This window comes from Terrapene carolina, unplaced genomic scaffold, assembly GCF_002925995.2.
Source record: "Terrapene carolina triunguis isolate 2854851 unplaced genomic scaffold, T_m_triunguis-2.0 Scaffold33956, whole genome shotgun sequence".
NCBI classification, from domain to species: Eukaryota; Metazoa; Chordata; order Testudines; family Emydidae; genus Terrapene; species Terrapene triunguis.
In genome coordinates, this window is record NW_020698307.1 from 1 (window position 1) to 22,137 (window position 22,137).

The following is a 22,137-nucleotide window of genomic DNA, read 5'->3' on the forward strand; positions in this document are numbered from 1 at the left end:
GACCAGCCTACCTGTGACAGGCTCCTGTAAGGGAGAACCAGCCAACCAAGCCCCACCTGGAAGTAATGAAATCCCTAGGTGGCTGGTTGGCAGCTAAACAGCTAATGATCCTGATAAAGGGTTACCAGGGCTCAGGTGGAGGGATCCCAGAAACAGGAAGCTGCTGAGGAGATGGGATCCCAGGAGAGCTCACAGAGCAAGGAGGCTGGAAGCTGTGCTCCTAGAGAAGGGGTCTTAAACACGTGGCCCGTGGGGCCCTTGTGTGTGGCCTGCCAAGCTCCCCCCGCCTGCCCACGGGATTACCCCCTGTGGCGTTGTCTGAAGCAGCAAGCAGCACGCCCCTTCGGGCTGGGGGGAGGGGGGAAGGAGGCAGAGGGCTCCTGCATTGCCTCCTTCCAGGCACCACCCCCCGCAGCTCCCATTGGCTGGGAACAGGGAACCATGGCCAATGGGAGATTCGTGCGAGGTACCTGGAGGAGCGGCAAGAACAGCACATGCACGGAACCCTGAGCCCCTCCCCCTCGGGCTGCAGGGACAGGGTTCCACCCTGGAACCGCTCTAGGTAAGCGGTGCCGGGCTGGAGCTCGCACCCTGAACCCCCCCTGCCCTGAGCCCCCTGCCACATCCCACACCCCTCCTGCACCCCAACTCCCTGCCCTGAGCCCCCTGCCATATCCCACACCCCAACTCCCTGCCCTGAGCCCCCTGCCGCATCCCGCACCCCTGCCCTGAGCCCCCTGCTGCACCCTGCACACCTCCTGCACCTCAACTCCCTGCCCTGAGCCCCCGCCGCACCCTGCACCCCCTGGGAGCAGTGTTAGGGTGGGGACTTCGGGGAAGGGGTTGGAATGGGGTGGGGCCTAATGGAAGGGGTGGAGTGGGGGCAGGGCCAGAGACAGTGAGCGGGGGGTGTCAATGATGCAGCTCTTGGGTCAATGCACTAGTCCCCATGTGGCCCTCGTGGTCATTTGAGTTTGAGACCCCTGTCCTAGAGAGAGGAGCTCCTCTAAGGGGGAGGAGCTGGCAGAGATGACATTGATAGAAACAGCAGCTGTATGAGGACAGAGGCCTGTAGGTGAGGGTTGCAGGGAACAAAGGTACAGTCTGAACTGAACCCGGCTCCAGGAAGGAGGGCTGGGGGCTCCTGACTCGAGGAGAGTGAGGCCCTTGAGTTAGAGCCAGAGGCTGGAGCAGAGTGAAGGAAAAGATTTTATTTTGGGGTTACTGGGACTCAGAGTGGACCCCAGCAGGGGACTTTTGTCTCAGCCCTTTGGGACTGTGGGGAGCAGTTTAAGGAGGGCTGAAGAGGGTAGACCGAGGCAGGGCAGTTGCAGGGCCACCCATAGCCGGCTGAGGGTGGTATGTGAGGGTGCCACCCCATGATGAGTCTGCACAACTGGCCCCCATTTAACAGAACTGCTGCCCGTTCCCCAGGCAGACGGAGCCTCGCGCTCTCCAGTCTGTCTGCTTGGGCCCAATGGAGCCTGCATCCCTGAGTGAGAACCTGGCGCAACTGAGCACAGGGTGGTGCCTCCCACCTGACTCCTGGCCTCCGCATCCCAGCTCCCAGGCTGTTCCCTCTTGCCTGCGGCTATCTCTGAGCCTGCTGCCCCTGCCCTCTGGCTGCCCCTGCTCAATGGCTCCATGTCTAGTTGGCAGCCGGTATCAAGCGGAGTGCCCCAAGGGTCGGTCCTGGGGCCGGTTTTGTTCAATATCTTCATTAATGATCTGGAGGATGGCGTGGACTGCACTCTCAACAAGTTTGCAGATGACACTAAACTGGGAGGAGTGGTAGATATGCTGGAGGGTAGGGATAGGATACAGAGGAACCTAGACAAATTAGAGGATTGGGCCAAAAGAAATCTGATGAGGTTCAACAAGGACAAGTGCAGAGTCCTGCACTTAGGATGGAAGAATCCCATGCATTGCTACAGACTAGGGACTGAATGGTTAGGCAGCAGTTCTGCAGAAAAGGACCTAGGGGTTACAGTGGATGAGAAGCTGGATATGAGTCATCAGTGTGCCCTTGTTGCCAAGAAGGCTAATGGCATTTTGGGCTGTATAAATAGGAGCATTGCCAGCAGATCGAGGGACGTGATCATTCCCCTCTATTCGGCATTGGTGAGGCCTCCTCTGGAGTACTGTGTCCAGTTTTGGGCCCCACGCTACAAGAAGGATGTGGAAAAATTGGAAAGAGTCCAGGGGAGGGCAACAAAAATGATTAGGGGGCTGGAGCACATGATTTATGAGGAGAGGCTGAGGGAACTGGGATTGTTTAGTCTGCAGAAGAGATGAATGAGGGGGGATTTGATAGCTGCTTTCAACTACCTGAAAGGGGGTTCAAAGAGGATGGATCTAGACTGTTCTCAGTGGTAGCAGATGACAGAACAAGGAGTAATGGTCTCAAGTTGCAGTGGGGGAGGTTTAGGTTGGATATTAGGAAAAACTTTTTCACCAGGAGGGTGGTGAAGCAGTGGAATGGGTTACCTAGGGAGGTGGTGGAATCTCCTTCTTTAGAGGTTTTTAAGGTCAGGCTTTACAAAGCCCTGCCTGGGATGATTTAGTTGGGGATTGGTCCTGCTTTGAGCAGGGGGTTGGACTAGATGACCTCTTGAGGTCCCTTCCAACCCTGATATTCTATGATTCTGTGCCCTGGGGTACAGAGTCCCCTGATGGCTGGATATTGAACTGGGGGTGACCCAGGGCCCAGCATGGAGCCAGCAGGGTCACTACAATACTCTGTCAGACCCAGCCAGACAGGCCCAAGGGTGCACTGGGATCCTGCACCAACTCAGTGTTTGCTGCTGCCTTTGCGGGGCCTTGTCTGTACTCAGACCGGGAGCCCTTTGGGGCTGGCAGCCCCTGGTTCTGTTTCTGCAGTGCCTGGCTCACGTGTGGGTGCTATATTAATAATAACGCTCACTGCCCAGCCCCTAAGGGCTGTGACACAGTATGGGGCCTTCCCCATTGCACACGGGGACCCTGGGGTGCAGGGAGCCCTGGTTACTCTGCTGTGATGTTATTGATATAATCTGGGACCATATAGATCATTGTTGCAACCAAGGTCCTGTAGTGGCACCAAATCTTGTATAAAGGGGGTCAAATGGGGTGTCTAAGACAAGGTTATGGTTTACTGGTTATGATTATGCTGTCTATGTGTGTATCAATTTTGTAGTTGAAGTTATGAATATTGGCTCTGTACTGTCTGTATTTCAAACTTATGCTATGCTTCTGGGTGACATCCCAGACAAGCTGGTGTTAGCTCTGCCTAGCCTGCTTGATGGCCCATTAAGGACCATCAGCTATACAATGGACCCATTGAGAGAAGGCAAATATGCCTTGAGACTCAGCAAAGTATGCAGGAACTGGCCCATGTGACTCCAGACTCCATTTTGCTGTAATTTTCCACAGTAAGAACAAAGAGGTGTTCTTACACCTGGAAAAGACTATATAAGGCTGATGCCTCATCTCCATTTTGGTTCTTCAGTCCTGCTTCTTACCTCTGGAGGGACTTTGCTACAAGATGAAGCTCTGAACAAAGGACTGAGGACCCATCCCAGCTGGGGATGTATTCCAGAGACTTGATTTGAACCTGCAGTTTATTCTATCTCTGTTGCAAGCCTGAACCAAGAACTTTGCCATTACTGTATGTAATTGATTCCATTTAACCAATTCTAGCTCTCATCTATATCTTTTTCCTTTTATGAATAAACCTTTAGATTTTAGATTCTAAAGGATTGGCAACAGCGTGATTCGTGTGGTAGATCTGATTTGTATATTGACCTGGGTCTGGGGCTTGGTCCTTTGGGATCAGAAGAACCTTTTTTCTTTTACTGGGGTATTGGTTTTCATAACCATTTGTCCCCATAACAAGTGGCACTGGTGGTGACACTGGGAAACTGGAGTGTCTAAGGAAATTGCTTGTGAGACTTGTGGTTAGCCAGTGGGGTGAGACCGAAGTCCTCTTAGTCTGGCTGGTTTGGTTTGCCTTAGAGGTGGAAAACCCCCAGCCTTGGGCTGTAACTGCCCTGTTTTAAGCAATTTGTCCTGAATTGGCACTCTCAGTTGGGTCCCGCCAGAACCGCATCATCACACCCTGGTTACTCTGCCCCACACATTCACCCAGCGACTCCCCCGAGCTGCCGGACCCAGGTCCCTGGGATCAGAGCGCGGGCAGTCAAGTGGCACTGAGCGGGCAGTGACTGGTGGGGTGGGTGAAAGGAAAGGGTTAATCCCAGCGCGGTGGCACTTTGCTGCCCAGCCCTGGCTGGTCTCTGCCCTCTGGGTGCAGCACAGGGCGTGTGTCTCTGAGCAGTTCCTGCCCACTCACCCGCCATTTGCCCCAGACACTGAGAATCCAGGTGCCAAGGGAAGGAGCAGCCCCAGCAGCGCCTCATTGGCCCCAGCACGGCCTGAGCCTGCGAGCGCAGCAGCAGAGGCAGTGGCAGAGAGAGGGGGCCCAGGCAGGCAGAGCAGCAGCTTCCCCACCTGCAGGGGAGGGGTCAGTGCTGGGACACCAGGCCAGGCTGGGTCAGGGACTGGGAGCTCTGGCAACGAGTGTGGTACCAGCACCAATGGCCCTGCTGGAGACCCTGGGCCTGGCCAGCCGGGAGCAGCCAGGGAGTCTCTCAGGGCCGGGGACCCTGCCCAGGACAGGGCAGCTGCGGGGGGGGGGGGGGCAGGAGGCTACGCAGGGGCTGGAGATTCCCTAGAATGAAGCATCGAGGAGACGGGCTCAGGATCCCGACAGGCTCAGGGGTCAGGGGTGTGGACTGGCCCAGAGAGCCCAGCCATGCCCAGGGCCCCGTGGCCATAGACTGCACTGGGCTCGAGGCAGCAAGGGCGGGGAGGGAAGCAGGGCTGACAGTGGCACGGGTCTGAAATAACCCAGAAGGAGCATTTGGCCTTCCTGACTCTAGCCTTGCCCTGCCATTCTGTCCTGATCGCTGCCACCAACTCCTCCTCCTTGTCACTCTGGCCCACCCATAAAAAACAATGGCTCACGTTTTAGGTTCTTTTGCAAAAAATTATCTAAGTATATGAATGTGCCGATGGACATTCTATAGCATCTCTGTCTACCTTCCTGAGCTGGGGTGTGTGTGACTTTGCTAAATGTGTCAAACTATTTGCAAATCTAAGAGTTCGTATAGTGTGAGTGTTGCAGCTGTGCACAGTGGGGTTCCCAACTCTGTCATGATTTAAATAATACCGCGCCTGATCTTGGGACAAAAAACAGTCAGCCCTCAAAGTGACAACTACAAATTCGTAAGTAATCAGTATAATCAATATAGAATCTATAGATTGGGCTACAGGCCCCCTCTCACCCACTGCCATCCCCTTCACTGGCTCCACTCCTTGTCCCCGCCCCCAGGCTCTGCCCTGCCCCCTCACCCAACACCTCCTGCTGCTCCCCGACTACCAGCCCCACTCACCCTCCTCCCTTTGTTCCCTTCTCCCACAGCTCCCCCTACACCCCGAACAAAATCCCTGCTGCTGAGCATCATCCAACCTCCTCCTTCCTGCCCCAGAACCCCCTGCTCTCACCCGGCATCCCAGCTCCGACTGCCCCCCACGCTCCTGTGCTGGTTTAATTCACACACCCAGGCACTGGGCACTAGCACAGTGCATAGGTACAAGGTCCATGTCCTATGGTAGCACATGAGACCCAAGCTCTGTGGCAGTCCCCTGGCGTTACGGGGCTCTGCTCCCCAAGCCCTCCCCTGTCACTGCCCCTCCCTGGCCAGTCCAGTGTCCTGTCTATTACTGGAGTAGTGAACGGATGCTCTTGTGGTTAAAGTGCTGACCTAGGAACCAGCAGATCTAGGCCCAACTTTGCCACAGAAGGGGGCAGAGGAGAAACCTCCCCCCCTGGGAGGGGACCTGATGGGAGGTTTCTCCTCTTTCCCTTGGAAGCAGGTGTGAAAGTAACTTACATTTCTTACAGGTACTGTCCTATGGCAACCGCCCCTTGGGGAGGGGGCTGAGGGCAGGGGGTTGGGGCAGCGCTGCCTAGGGACTGTGTGTGCTGGCTCGGGCTGGGGCCTCACCCCTCTGCCCCGGTTGTCTGGCATTAGGGCTGGGGGTCATGTGGGGGGTTTGGAGGGGAGGAGGATAGAAGGGGAGGGAGTGGGCAGAAGGGGAGGGATGGGCCGCCCACACCCAGCACCGCCCAGTGTTACCCTGCCAGCAGCATCTGGAGCCCTGCCCCGAGCCAGCCAATCTCTTACTGGTGCCCTCTACCAGGGCACACCAGCTTACTTTCACCTCTTCTTGGAAGTAACTTTAAGGACTTGTCTACATGGGGAAAAGCCCTGAGTAGCTAGTGCACAACAGCTAGTCAGCAGTAGCTGCCTGTGTGGACACACTGATTCCATGCTAAGAGTGCCCTTGTCTGCTTTGGGTTAATCCACATTGGAAGAATACAAGTGCAGAATACTCCACACTAGCTAGTCTGGGCTCTTCCCCATGAATTCCCCATGCTGAGAAACCCTAAGTGTGGGGACAGGAGGTTTAAATTCCTTGTTCCTCATCCCGGCAACCCTTCTAGAGCCACCAGCTGCCCCTCTGCCCTCCACCCACTCTCTGCCACTGCATCCAGCAGGGTTGGATAAGCTCATCAACTGGATGTTTCTGCCAAAAAATGGCCAGGATTGAAATAAACAATGTAGTAACTAGAGGCTATAAAATAGCAACAAAGAGCAGTTAACCAATTATCTGTTTGCACCAGCTCCCCTAGGGGGTGTGTGAATAACCAAGCTCCTCAAAGTTTCATGCAGACAATGACATTTTGCCCAACCCCTTAGATATTGTGAGAGCTGTAAGAGGACTGAGCAGCGACTGAGTATCCCAGGTCTGAGAGTGACTGCGGCAGTATCAGCATTAGTTACCTGCGTATCCTTGGGCTCTGGTGAGTCCTGAAATAATCAAAATCGAGAATTTACACAAACGAAATGCAGACTCAGCAAGTCACATACTGTGAAAAACAAACCACACAACCAGAAACAGCTTACCCAGTGCTGCCAGAGGGTCCATGGGAATGAGAGGAGAGAAAAGGGGAAAAAGAACATAAATGAATCAACAGGAGAGATTCTCAGTAACAAAAGTGCCCAGTTCTAACCCCGCATTACATTGGCTTCAGTGGGAATTTTGCCTGAGTAAGGACAGCAGGATTGGGCTCCTAATCACTAGTTATGACTTCTCCTTTATTGCATCTGATCCTGCAAACCCTTCCCCCAGAAATCAATGGGGTCGCACCTGTGGGGATCACTCATGTGGGTCAGGGGGGCAGAATGGGGCCATTAGTGATAAGGGGCCCAGTTCTTTCCCCTGCTCCGGTCACTGGGTGCAGGGATGGCGCAGACTGGCTGGAACCAGGCTCTGGACATCAGAGAATTCCCCTGCCGTAGGGAGAGCCCAGCCGGGGTAAAGTAGCATAGCTGGCTCCTGTGTCAACTGCCCTCCCGCCATCCTGGTCTAGGGGGAGTTTCAGGGCTGGGGGGGGCTGGGGTGTGTGTACTGGGGCAGAACAGAGCAGGGCACATCACCAATTCTCAGGGACCACAGCCAGCTGGAGCAAATTAGAGCAACTCCTGGAGCAGCCTGAGAACCAGGGAGCCATAACCAGCTCCCTCACTGCCCCCACCCCAAGCAGGTCCTGGCCCAGCAGAGAACCTGGGCCTGCAGCTCAAAGAACTCTTCCCTCATAAGTGTCTCCATCATCTGGGTGATGCTGGGTGACCCCAAGGGGTGATGAGCGCCTGCAACTCCTGCCAGCTTCAGTGGGATCAGACCCATGTGCCTGATCCTACAGCTTGTGTGTGTGTAAGTGTGTGTGTGTAAGTGTGTAAGCCAACAGGGCCCAAGCCTGCTCCAAGGAGACCTATGGGTCCGGGAGAACATCCATGCAGAGCTCACCGGGCTGGGCCCTATTGGTATAAAAGAATCATTGTTCTCGTTACAGGGTCTCTCAGGTGTCAATAAGTGATGTTTGTTTACTTTTTAAGGGTATTTCCAAGGATTAATGTGAAAAATAAAAAACTGTTAATATTCATATTTCAATACCAAAAATTTCCCATCCATTATATCTGGGTAATATCTGGATTTCCCCTTGTCGTGTACGTTACCTGTCTCAGTAATACATTAATGTTTTACACTAACACGTCTTTGCACACACAGCTCTGAGTGGTCCTTTTCCAATTTAAAGCATAATCAAAGTTAGTAAAAATGCTCTTACCTTTCGCTGCCTCGTATTCCGCTGGAAAGTCAAAGACATCGGGAGTTAATGTTGAGTCTCAAAACTTAATGGGCAATAGTCAAGCTAAAAGCGACGTCTCCCTCACTGGTGATACGAGTGTTTTGAAAGATTTGTTCATAAGATACTAAGCAGAGCACAGCACAGGAGCCAGCTTCTTATGGGCGAATGGACTTAAGCTGTCCTGCCCCATCTGTTATATCTACTGTGTTATAAACCTCAGATACTGGACAGGTAAACCTGGCCCAGAGAGCAGGGCTTCCTGGCTCCACGTCATTACTCGTCTCTGGCCATGCCACACTATTCTCTGCAACCCCCCACCCACCTGCCCCTCTTCGTCCCCCATCCTCTGCACACACACACACACACACACACACACACCCCTTTAAGCCCCACCCCAGGCCATAATTCCATATCCCATGGCCAGTCTCCTGCCCCACTGCACATTGTTATTTGCATTCCAGTAGCATCTAGAGGTTGCACTCAGAGCTGAGGCCCCACTGAGCTGGGTCCTGTACACCCACACTCAGGGCCAGGGCCGATCGTGCTAGGTCTCGTACACACACACTGAGGGCTGGGCCCCACACTTCTAGGTCCTGTACATGCACACACTCAGGGCTGGGACCCACTGGGTTACATCCTGTATGCATACACAGCCCCAGGCCCCACAGTGCTAGGACCTGTACACACACACACTGAGGGCTGGGCCCCACAGAGCTAGGTCCTGTACACACACACTCAGGGCTAGGTGCTGTGCACACATTCATGGGCGGGCCCCACTGTGCTAAGTTCTGTACACACACACACACACACACACACACACAGGGCCGGGCTTCTCTGAGCTAGGTCTTGTATGCACAGAGTGCCAGGCCCCATGGTGCTAGGTCCTATACACACACACTCAGGCCTGGCCGAGCACGTGCCCAGCCAGGAGAGATTCCAGGGGTCACAGCACAGCTGGGTTTGGAGGAGGGATTGAAGAGAGAAGGGGGCAGCTTTACTAATACTAATGGGGTGTTTTTCTGTACATGGAGTGGGAGGGGGAGAAAACACTGAGGTGTTTAAGGGAGAAGCAGATAGGCGGGTGACCAGACACCCCAATTTTAGGGCTTTGTCTTATAAATGCAACTATGCCCACCCCCACCCCGCTCAAAAAAAAAGTGTCCTGATTCTTCACACTTACTATCTGGTCACCCTACCTAGGCTGCCAGGAGAAAAAAATAAAATAAAAAGCCCAGCAGCAGTACAGTTCCCCCTGGAAGTGGTGCCAAGGATGACGGCCCTGCTGGCCCACCCCTAAAACCGGCCCTGCACGTCCACCCCTGGAACCGGCCCTGCTGGCCCTCCCCTAGATCCGGCCATCGCTAGCAGAGGGAAGGTGGTGCCAATCGCTCAGACAGGGTGGGACTAACTGGTGAGGGACCTAAAGGCAAAGACAAGGAGCTTGTGCTGGAGGGGGCCTCAGTAGAACTAAGTGGTGGATGTGCAGGAGAGACGAGCCTGAGGGCTGAGCCTAGCAGCCGTGCTTTGGATGGAGCTGAGGGGACAAAGCGGCTGGCGTCAAGGCCAGGTAGGAGGAGATCACAGCAGTGGAGGTGTGAGATGATGGGGTGAACGAGAGCTTGGGCTGTTGGGACAGATACAAGAGGCTGTATCTGTGACGTGTTATACACGCAGGAGCAGGGAGACTGGGGTGAGGTCAGGACACGGGGGCCTAGAGAGAGGCTGAGTCAGAGACAATGTCTAGATTGACTGGGCTGATGGAGATGTTGTTGGGGTGGCCAAAACTGTATTTCAAAAATACAGGACAGTTTTTTTCTCCCCTCACCCCAACCCCTGACCTGGGCCTACATCATGGAATGGTTCTCCCAGCCAGGGCAGGGGAAATACCCCCCGGCCCCTCCCATAGGAGACACCTTGAGCAGGGCTCAGACCCCAGGCCTCCCACTTTGCTCTGGGCTCTCCGCAGCCAGCTCAGGCCTCACACCCCACCTCAGGACAACAATCCCTGGCTCCCAGAAGGGGCAGAGATCCTGGTACCTAGCTCGGGGCAGCCCAGTGTGCGGGATGGGAGGCAGGGAGGGAGAGCTGTCACAGCCCCCTGCCTCTGGGAGGGCTCATGGTGTTATCCAAAGAGATGAAGAAACTAGGAAGTGGGGTGGGCTGTGAGGGGCCGGAAGAGCTTTGACCTTAAGTTGCCCTCTGGACATTGACGAGGAGGAGTTGTCAGACAGGCTGAGATGTGGGATGGGATGCCCGGGAACAGTCTTTAGCAGAGCAAGAGTTTGAGAATCACTGGCATAGAGGTGGTATCTGATGCCGTGAGTGTCCATAAGAACCACTAGGGAGAAGCACTGAGCTTTGGGGGATGTGCTGTGAAAGAGGGAGACAGGAAGAGACTGACGGAGAGCGATTAGTGAGGCAGGAGGAGAACTGGGAGAGGAGGGAGCTGTGAAAGGCGAGGATTTAATGGAGATAGGAGTGGTCAGGCTGCCGACAGCAATTCCGGGCCCCAGGGCAGAACAGTCATTGGGCCCCCACGCACACACAAGCTGTGCCCATGCAGACACGCTCCACCTGACATTTGGGCAGTGCTGCCAGGTGCACTGTTGGGCACTCTCTTCCAGCATGGCCAGGGCTTCCACATGCCCATCTGGTAGCATTGCCAATTGTCTAATGGCGCAAACCCAAAGACCCTTGCCATGCCCCCGGCCCCGCCCCTTCTCTGTGGCCCTGCCCCCTGTCACTCGCTCTCCCCCACCCTCACTCACTTTCACGAGGCAGGGGCAGTGGGTTGGGGTCCGGGAGGAGATGTAGGGTGCAGGCTCTGAGAGGGAGTTTGGATGCAGGAGGGGGTGCGGGGTGTGGGCTGGGGCAGGGGTTGGGGTGCAGGAGGGGGTTGGGGTACAGGGAGTCAGTGCTTTCCTTGGACAGCTCCCAAAAGTGACTGGCACACTCCTCTGGCAGCTGCTAGGTGCGGGTTCTGGGGGCACTGTGGGGGCAGCAGCCTCAATGGGGAGCTTAGAGCTCGGGCAGGGGGCGGAGGGGTAGTTCACACACTGCCCATGAGGAAGGTTCTTCTCCTCCCCATCTCTCACCTCAGTTCTGGGTGGCTTCTGAGCATGTCTACTGGATCAGGCCCCACGGGTGAGCTAGATGCTCCTCCCCCCAGTTTATGTGTCGCCACGGGCCTAGGTGGGAGATAGATGCCCAAATGTCTAGAGTGAGGCATCAATGCACTCTTTGTGCGGAAAGGCAGAAACTTAGACGGTGTGAGAACTTACACAGAGATTTATGTCCTGAGTGAATTTAGGTACCTACAGGGGTAGGTGTCAGCCAGCGGGCGGTTGTGGATCATAGTGCCTAAAACAGGGATTGAAGCTGGAGTTTAGGTGCCTAAGGCTCTTCGTAGATCGGCACCATAATGCAATTCTGAGATAAAAGCTGAGGGAGGTTGTGGAATCTCCATCATGAGAGCAGGTTAGATGAACGCCCGCCAGAGATGGTCTACATAATGCTTAGTCCTGCCATTAGTGCAGGAGACTGGCCTAGCTGACCTCTCGAGGTCCCTTCCAGTCCTACGATTCTATGATTAGTGGGGGTTAAGGTGGGGAGGACATTCTTGTAATTTAAGGGTAAAGCACATTACAGGGATCTTGTAATTATCCCCAAACCAAGTGTTATAAACTCAGGAAATACAGAACTAACGTTACATTTAAAATCAATTGGATCCCATTGATCCCAGACACTGACCTTTCTGTCTCTCCATCTCAGATTGCAGAGCCTCTAGAGGGAGAAGAAAAGGGAGAGACATGAGATTCCCCCTGTCATGTTTATAATGGTAACCCCACAGCTAACGTAACTGGTCCAGACACTGACCTTTCTGCATCTCCGTCTCAGATCGCAGAGCCTCTAGAGGGAGAAAAGAGGGAGAGGTGAGACTTCCTCCTGTCGTGTTTATGGGGATAGACTTAATATTGTAACAGATACTGACCTTTCTCTCCCTCCCATTCAGACAGCAGGGTCTCTAGAGAGAGAACAGGGTGAGAGGTGCTTCATCAATTCACAGATTCCCAGGCCAGAAGGGACCATTGTGATCACCTAGTCTGACCCCTGCATAACACAAGCCAGTGGGTTTCCCCACAATAATTCCTACAGCAGATAATTTAGAAAAACACCCAATCTTGATTAAAAACTGCCAGTGCTAGAGAATCCACCATGACCCTTGGCATGGGCGGTGAGTATAATAGGCTAGGAGAGGCTCAGCCTCCCCTGCCACTGCCAGCAGACCTCCATTTGTGGGGTTTTGGGGGGAAGTTTTTGATTTATTATGCCCCATGCAGGTTCCGGGGCGGCTGAGGAGGCCGTATGTGCTATTCAGTTTCCTGGGTTCATCAGTAATTTCCCTGGACTAGAGATTACTGTGGAACCCAGGAAGATGAGTAGCACATACCACCTCCTTAGCCGCCCCGGAATCAGCATGGGGCATAGCAAAAGCATCTTCCAGACCTGAGCGATGTTTTTCCCCAGGCAGCTTGGGGTCTGGGGAGGGGAGGCACAGCACAGCTGCAGCTGACCCGGGGCAGCTCCAGGCAGGTGGGAGGGGGGAGGGCTCGGGGCTTCAGCTGGCCTGGGGCTCCTCCAGCCGAGGGAGGGGGCACTTGGGGCTCCTCCAGGTGTGGGGGAGGGACGGGGGTCTCGGGGCTCTGGCTGCGGGGGCAGGGCACGGGTGAAAGAGGCGGAGGTGGGGCTAGCTTCCCCAAAGGGGGGCTTCACCCACCGCCCATGACCCTCAATAAATTGTTCCAACAATTAATAATTAATAATAGCCAGCAAGATTTCACCCTGTTGCGTTTATGGGGATAACTCCGCTGCCAGCTAATGTGATGGGCCCAGACACTGACCTTTCTCGCTCTCCTTATCCGATCGCAGAGTCTCTAGAGGGAGAAAAGGGCGAGAGGTGAGATTTCACCATCACGTTTAAGGTGCAGTTCCTGCTATTAATGTAATTGTGCTGTAACTATGAAAGCGAGGCAGACAGACTGACAAACAGGATACAGACAGATCTGTCTCAACATCCCTGCAGCCAGCATCCCCGCTGCCTCGGCCCTGTCACACTCCTGTCTAATCTGGCTATTGAGGGTGGCAGTGGGGGGGTGGTCTCTTTTTTTGTCCAGTTCCTTGTCTGCTCCCCTCTGGCCCATCCCCTGAACAGCCCCAGCTTCCTCTGCCCCAGCTCCTGACTGGGGGCATGGAGGATGGAAGTGAGCGATGGGAATGGGGCACTGACCTGGGCTGGGAAAGGGGACAGGGTCTGATTGGCTGCATTCTAGGCCAACTCCTGACCCTGTGGCAGGTGCCTGTCCCCTGGTCTTAGTGATACATGGGAACAGCTCCCCCTAGGACCTGGGTAGATGGGGGTGTCCCAGCTAAGAACAGGGTGGAGAGACCTTTCTTTAGCTGGGTGCTCAGGTCAGCATGAACCAAGGAGCTAGGTATGGATGGGTCCCTACAGGCATCGCTTCTAAGATCAGCTCTTTCCCACTGGGAGCTCGTCCCCTTGATGTGTCAGCCCTGGGGTACCAACACTGCTGGAAATGGAGGTAGTGTCATGTCTGTCAATCACTGATGAGAACAGCCCGAGCGAGCCCATCTTGTGCCCAGTGTGAGCAGCATCTCAGACCAGCTGTTTAAGTCCTGAGTGTGTTTGTGTTATTACAGCATTCTAAGCACAGCTCACCAGTGCAGCTAGTGCAGAGGATTTTCTGAAAGGCCCAGGGAACAAGGCAGTGACAGTTAATTGTTCTGACTGTTTAATGCTTCAAAATTAGCCAGAGTTCTCTCTCTCTGGGCATATACATGACTTTTACATACACGCATTTTGAGTTGTATCCCTGTCACCTAAGTGTGTACTCAACCCACATAATGTATCTGTTAATTAAAGCCACTAACTAAACCAGTTCACACCTGGTGCTGACAGAGTGTGTAGGTGACAGTGCTAAAGGTGCAGCATCCTGTTCCAGCTTTCACAAGTACAAAGCTCCTCTCTGCTTCTCTCAATTACCTGTTTCCGGGAAATCATTGGAACAGACATTTCCCCTTCCCAATCCTTCCAACACTGGTACATTTCTACATCATTTTCACAGCCCTTCAGGTGAGAAAACTCTCTGGATGGGACTTTCACAGCTGCCTTGGGAGTTTGCACACTCAGCATCCATTAATTTAAACAAAAACTGAACATTCAGACTCCTTAGGCAGCTATGAAAATTCCAGCATCTCTATAAACACATAGATCACTGAAGGGCAGTTCTGCCCTTTGTGACTTGAGAAAAAACTACAGCTGAACACTTACGCTACACTAGAGAGTCCATTGCCCTGTGTACCCTGCTGGCTGACACTCAGAGCCCAGGGCTACGAGATTCAGATCCATGCCCTGATTGTTGGAGCCCTGGGCGTGTGGGACCCCAACAACGAGCCGGTGCTGAGAGCGTGTGGAGTCGGTCGGCGCTACACCCGGCTAATGCGGCAGCTCATGGTGTCTGACGCCATTAGATGGTCCAGGGACATATACACTGAACACATCACAGGACACTGACAATACCAGAACCAGACCGCCGACAAGGGACACAGTCAGGGAAATAACCCATTTCCTTCCCTGACAGACTATATCTGTTTATAGAAGACCCACAAGACACCGATGGACCGAGGGACAAACTCCACCCATGTACCAATCCACTTTACTGCTACTAACTGACTCTATACACTCTATGGGTGGCATACCTGAGAACACTTATTCCCTACCACTTAAAAACTCACAAACCTCAGTCTGGGACAATGCTTGTTATGTACCCTACGTATCTCGTCAGCTTTGTAACCAAGACTTTTAACTTTTCATAACCCAAGCTTGACCCCAGATGTACAGTGCCTTTTCTTTAAACCTGTGTAACGTGAATTTGATTTCAAACAGTTGTAATAAAATATTTGGATCTCAGGAAGAGCAAATTTGAGTGTAGATAAGTGCTAACCTTTCCATTTGCACAGTCACTGCTTTGCCCATCCACAGCTCCTACTCATAAGCACAGACTGGGGGGCAGAACTGAGCCCTAGCAAACCCCTCTTCTACTTTGTGTTCTGTTTTTCTTGCCAGCAGCCAAGTTCCATATGTCGGGGCTCCAAGCCCAGCTCACTGAGCCCCACATGGTGTTTCAAACAGAGCCGTGCGGATCCCCAGGGAACAGTTCAGAGTCACATTCGCTCAGGATCCCGGAGTGAGAACTGAAGGGCTGAAACCACTTGAAAATTCTTGGTTCAAACATGATCATAGTTTCTTCAGCTCCCTCTTCACCCTGATCCCGGCTCCCACTGCCTGAAATTCCTCTGAACACTGAATCAAAGCCCCTTAATCCCTGTCTCTTTACTTTTGGTTTGGTTTAAATCTCTGTCTGTCTCTCACCATGTTCCCCTCACCCCCTCTCATTACATCACCTTTCGCTCTGCGTTGCCTCCAGAAGCAGTAACTGGCCAGGGCCGTGAGAACAGCCAGGAGAGGCAGGATCACCCCCAGAGCCACCGTCCAGGGATTGCCTCGTGGGAAAAACAGCTCTGCAAGAGAAAGTGCCATTGACTTGGGAGCAAACACGTGCAGAATGAAGGCAAGACACTGTGACAGTGGTGACACTGACTAGTTAAAAGAATCTCACAGGGAAATACACAGGGAGATGTGGCTCCTTTGTGTTTTATTATTAAGCCAATGGAAGCCCAAGCTTTAGCCTGGTTACTGAACATGGTTAATTAATGGGAGGGGGAGTGTTGGGGATATGGAGGGGGTAGGGTGCAGCTCCATTATGCTACACCTATCCCCCACTGGTATAAATTCAAACATTCCCTAGGTTGCTTTAAGTCAGGGGTCTCAAACTCAAAATGACCATGAGGGCTGCATGAGGACTAGTGCATTGGCCCGAGGGCCGCATCACTGACACCCACCCCTTGCTGCCCCCGGCCCCAACCCCACTCCACCCCTTCTATGAGGCCCTGCCTCTTCCCATCCCTTCCCTGCCCCCATTCCAACCCCTTCCCCAAAGTCCTCACCCCAACTGTGCCCCCAGGGGGTGCAGGAGGGGTGCGGGGTGTGGCGGGGGCTCAGGGCAGGGAGTTGAGGTGCAGGAGGTGTGCAGGGTGCGGCGGGGGGCTCAGGGCAGGGAGTTGAGGTGCAGGAGGTGTGCAGGGTATGGCGGGGGCTCAGGGCAGGGAGTTGGGGTGTGGGGTGCAGCAGGGGGTTGGGGCCCAGGGTGTGGCAGGGGGCGCAGGGCAAGGAGTTGGGGTGCAGGAGGGGTGTGGGATGTGGCAGGGGGCTCCAGACGGGATTGGGGTGCAGGAGGGGTGCAGGCTCCAGCTCAGCGCCGCTTACCTAGAGCGGCTCCGGGGTGGCAGCGCCACACACTGTGGCCAGGGCAGGCTCCCTGCCTGCCTGCCCTGGCCCCTGGCCCTGCTCCGCTCTGTTCCAGGAAGCAGTCGGAGTCCCTGGGGGGTGGGGAGGAGCAGGAAACAGCGCCATGTGCTGCTCTTGCTGCTCCTCCAGGTACCTCCCCCAAAGCTTCCATTGGCTGCGGTTCCCCGTTTCCAGCCAATGGGAGCTGCGGGGGGCGGTGCCTGGAAGTGAGAGCATGGAGCCCTCTGCTTCCCTGAGCTGCAGGGACATAGTTCCAGCTGCTTCAGGGAGCGGCGCGGGGCTCACGGTGCCACGGGGTAGGCAGAGGGGCGGGCGGGCGCGGGGAGCTGGGCGGGCCGCACAAAAGAACCCTGCGGGCCACATGTTTGAGACCCCTGCTCTAAGTGATCCCAAGGCTGCAGTCAGTGCAGACTGGCCCTCAGAATCAGAAAGTTGTGACCAGCTTCCTGACACCCCCAACTCTCCTGTGCTCCCAGGGACTCAGCTACATGAGTGTGTCTGGACCAAGATATGCTAAAGCAGGATTTTAATAAAAACAAAAGTTAAGCCTATAGATTCAGAGTAAAAATTCCTGCAGAGTCCTCTTCCCTGGGCCTTGGAGCAATGGTTGACTAGAGGGTTCTTTGCTAGATGATTAGTGTGGTGTATTGAAAACTGTGTAAAAGTTACAAGCTGACACTTGAAATCCTGAGGGGATTCCTGGTCCTGCTTGCAGACTAAAGGGCTCTGTAGGGAGCATGCATCTGGGTCCTCTGTAGTCAGTCTGCAAAGAGCCAGTCTAGAGCAGGGTAGGTTTGGTTCTGCCTCTCTGCCTTAAGGAGCAGCCTGCTTTGTCTCTCTCTGTATTTGACTGGGGCATGTTAGAGTTCTGGATTCTTAGAAATAAAGTAATGCTACATTGCAGCCTTTCGGGAACATAATTTATGTTTTGTTTGTAACTCACCGTGTGTGTGCTGTGAACACAGCAATGAGGTAATACTGGGCATATCATAGACTAACCAACATTGTAGCACTACGAGACCTCAGATGAATAGTGCTTTACAAATACAACATTCTTACTAGTATAGTGATGAAATATTCATTCGATAGTAACCAAGTTATTTGGCAGATACTAATACATAAAATCACAACCTTTTTTCCTAATTTGTTCTGCCTATTTTGGGCCTCAACTTTTATTGCTAGTATTTTCAGATGTAATCTAAGTAGCAATACTCAGACCATATCCAGAGAGCTCTCTTGTGCTGTTCAGGAAAAATGACGTTATTACCCATATTTTCATAAATATTCAGCACCCAGCAGCTCTCACTGAGAACAAAGGAGAATTCCCTCCCCCACCCGCACTGAGAACTGTGATGGTCACAGCACTCAAAGACGTTAGATACAAACATAAATACTCCTGCTGGAAGGCTGCAGCGTAACATGACTTTATTTCTTAGAATCTAGAACCCTAAGATACAAGAACCCCAAATAGAGAGGGGGGCTGCTCCCTAAGGCAGTGGGCACAACTCACCCCACCTTGCTTTATGGTGGCTTGTCTATAGGCACAGCCAGTGCACTTCAGGCTGGGATGTAAATACACCTCGCACTAGCCTGCTGTGCCCTAACAGGCTGTGTGCACCCTGCTGCACTGCACTAAAAGTTCCCTGGTGCACTTTGACCTGTTCCCGTTTCAAAGCAGGGCAGATCAAAGCGCACTATGGAATCGTAAGTGCATGTAGCAGGATCCACACGGACAGTTAGTGTGTGGCAGGCTAGTGTGAGACAGATTTACACCCCAGCTTGCCACGAAATAACTATTCCTGTAGACAAGCTCTGATTCTGCTCTCATGCTTTGCTACAGAGCCCTCTAGCCTGCAAACAGGACTGGGAAACCCCCCACTCTTAAAGTGTCAGCTTGCAATTCCAACACAGTTCTCACTACAGCACAAGAACAAGGGAGTGTTCCCTCCCCCACCCCTACTGAGAAGAAGGATGATTGCTGGATACTGAGCTATTATGAAAATCTGGCCAATGGTGTCCCAGCCTGCAAGGTGCTAAACACTCTCAGCTCCTACTGGAGTTGAAGGGTACGTCTACACCAGGGATCTCAAACTCAAATCACCACAAGGGCCACATGAGGACTGATACATTGACTTGAGGGCCGCATCACTGAAACCTTTTCATTCAACGATACAAAAGTATAGTAAAAAATGAAGAGTAATATAGTATGCTATTAAAAGTCAATGTATTAACTTTTTAAAAACTGTAATGCGAAAAGTGAGTGCTAATTTTGACAGTCATTTCATTTTTGGCCACTTAGCTGGCAGCGTTAATTTGTTAATTGTATGAGTTAAAAAAAATTTCTGTCAGCCTGTGATGGGGTGTCCATCCCACACAAGCCCTGAGTGGGTAAATGTGGGCCAGAAAGGGCCAATTAACCTTATATGTTGCAGCTGGAGGGAAGCCAGATAAGAACTAATGGAAGATGAAGCCCAGCAGGGGGAAGACCTGGGCTAGGATGATAAAGCCAGAAAGTGACAGCAGGAAGGAGGCTTCAGGGTGGAGGTCTGCAATCACTTCCTAGAGGGAAAGGGAGTTGGCTAGAGACAAGGAGGAGGTTAGGAGGAGAGTAAACCCTCTGGTTCTGTCCTGGATTAGGGATTCTTACAAGAGGCCTAAAAGGGTGGGGTACCCACAAGGAGGTGCTCCTGCAGTGAGTGGACCCCTTTACACAGGTCTGCAAATGTACCTTGTAATTTCAGTCCAGCAGTGTTTTCTCACTTATGCTTCTTCACCAGTACTATATTCTGCACTGGGAATTTAGAGTCTTGTCTAACTCCCATTGAAATCAATGGAAAGAATGTCATTGACTTAAATAAGGGCTGGATTAGACTCATAGTCAAAAGTTCTGTTGATGATGCATAAACCAGAAGGGCATACAGCTCATACTCCCCCTCCCGGCCCCTATTCCAACCCCTTCCCCAAATCCCCACCCCGGCCCCGCCTCTTCCCCTGAGTGCGCCACATCCCAGCTCCTCCTGGAAAGTCCTAAGCGCTGCCCAACAGCTGTTTGGTGGCAGAAAGCGCTGGGAGGTAGGCGGAGGAGCGGGGACGTGGCGTGCTGGGGCGGGGAGAGTAGGGGGGGTGGAGGGGAGGGGCAGGGTGGGGGAGTTGGTGACTATGGCGGGCCGCAGGAAATAGCTCCGTGTGTTTGAGACCCCTGGTCTACACTGCAATTAGTCACGTGCAGCTGGCCCATGCTAAATGATTCAGGCTCACTGGGCTCGGGCTAAGGGGCTGTTTAACTGTAGTGTAGGTATTCAGGCTGAGGCTGAAGCCTGAACTCTGGGACTCCCGCACCTTAGAGGGTCCTAGAGCCCGGTCTCCAGCCCAAGCATCTACATTGCAATTTATCAGTCCCTTAGCCCAAACCACTTAGCCTGAGCCAGCTGGCACGGGCCACCAGCAGGTGTCTAACTGCAATGTAGACATATCCCAAGAGAACTGAGGTTGCTCAGGACTTTCCAAGACAAGCTCAGCACCTTGAAGGTTCAGGCCAATAAATAGGAGACACAATGATAAATACTCTCCACTCATGTCTGCGGTGTTTCTTTCTATCCATGTGCAGCACGGACGGGCACTTACCTGCCAGGGAAATCGCGGTCTCTCTCTCCTGGTCGAGTCGGGGATTCCTGACAGAGCAGGACACTTTCTGGTTGGACTCTTCTGTTAGAACAATGGCAATCTCTGTTTGAAACAGGCCATTGGCCTCTTGGGCAATGTTTTCAGAGGCCGATGGTAAGATCTGCCCCTTGAGATCTCTCCACTGAGCCTCGGGCTGTGAGTTCCATCCGGATGATCGACACACCACTCGGATCCCTCCGTCCTGATGTCCCTCCACAGAGATGACAGGATCAGAGCCCAAACCTACAGAAGAAATAAATGAACTTGTGATAATCCTACAGTGCCCAGTAAAGAGCCAAAAGTTTTATTACACTGTTATCAAAAGCCATTTCCCATTAAACTAATAATTGAATGAGAGTTCATAAGTGTGGATGGTCAGTTAATCTGGCCAGATTCATATTTGATATACAGTAAAATAAATGTTAATGTCAGGGCTTTTCTATGCACAAACTTGCTCCAGTTTAGTTAAACTGGTTTAGTTAATCCAGGGCAAATCCCTGTGTGGACACTCTTAAAATCAAGAAGGAATTGACTCAAGCTAAAGCAATATAAGCCATTTCCAAACCCATTTAAGTGTCCACACAGAGGTTTGCATTAGTTCATCGAAAGCAGTGCACATGTATGCGTAGACAAGCCTTAAATTAATTCATAAATAAAAAACTTGTAATAGGGGAGTTTGGGTTGTGTTGGCAGGGCCTTGTACCCTTCCAGAATGCAGAAGTGGCTAGCAGAAAACTGGTACCTCCAAAAGCCAGGAAATATACTCAGCAAAACAGAAACAAAAACACTAGATAGAAGGAAATGAAAGGTTGTCACGCCTCCCACACCAGATCACACTTGGTTTTTTTTAGTATTGACAAGCTAAACTGAAATAAAATTCTCTTAATCTGAAGCAAGAGTCTTGTACCTTAACCAGGTGTGAATTCAAAGAGATTTCACTATTGTGGTGTCAGTGTGTATGCAGAGAGGCCCTCAGGGAGTTTGGAAATTTCACACAGACCAGCCTAGAGAGGGAAACAACCTCCCAGGAGAGACAGAGAAGGGATGGGTGTCTGGAGCCTTCCCTGTGGAATTCTTGCCCAGAAGAGCACAGGCTATGGAGTCCCCTCCCAGCAGGGGTGTGACTCACAAGGCTTTGGTCAGACAGACTCATGGGAAATGCCCAAGTGCCACAGACAAGAACTGAGGTTAAAGGGCCTATGGTGGAAATTATATGTAACCCCCCATTCCATCCCCCGTGCTTCAGTGTCTGTTTCTTTTAAACAGTTCACTGATTCCAGCTAGTCAGGGATTAGGGTCTGGGGACGTTTTTCTGCAGCCATATTAGGAGAGCAGCAGCCATGAGCCAAGAAGCAGAAAGTCCCATCTTCACATTCCATCTAAATTCCATTAAAACAATGTAATATCGGGCTGTTAAGAAGGTGATCTTCCCCTAATAGTTCCCACCATCACCAGATAAGAGATTCCTTGCTTAAGATGTTTAAAGAAAACTTTGCCGGATGGCATTCTGTCTGGCAAGGAATCACTTACATTGCTCTACAGCCAAAATGCTTCTGAAATAAATGTAGTCAAACTTACTAATTCTGGGTCACTTAAAATGAAAATGATGCTTAAAATTGTTGATTGGCTCTAGTTTTCAAGATATGCTATTGGGTCAGTATATACACGACCCTTGACTTGGGAATGGCGGAGGATAAGTGAGTTATAAAGGGAAGGGATCTCAATTGAAACCAGAAATGACTAAAATACATCTTTGACTGGATCTATGAATAAA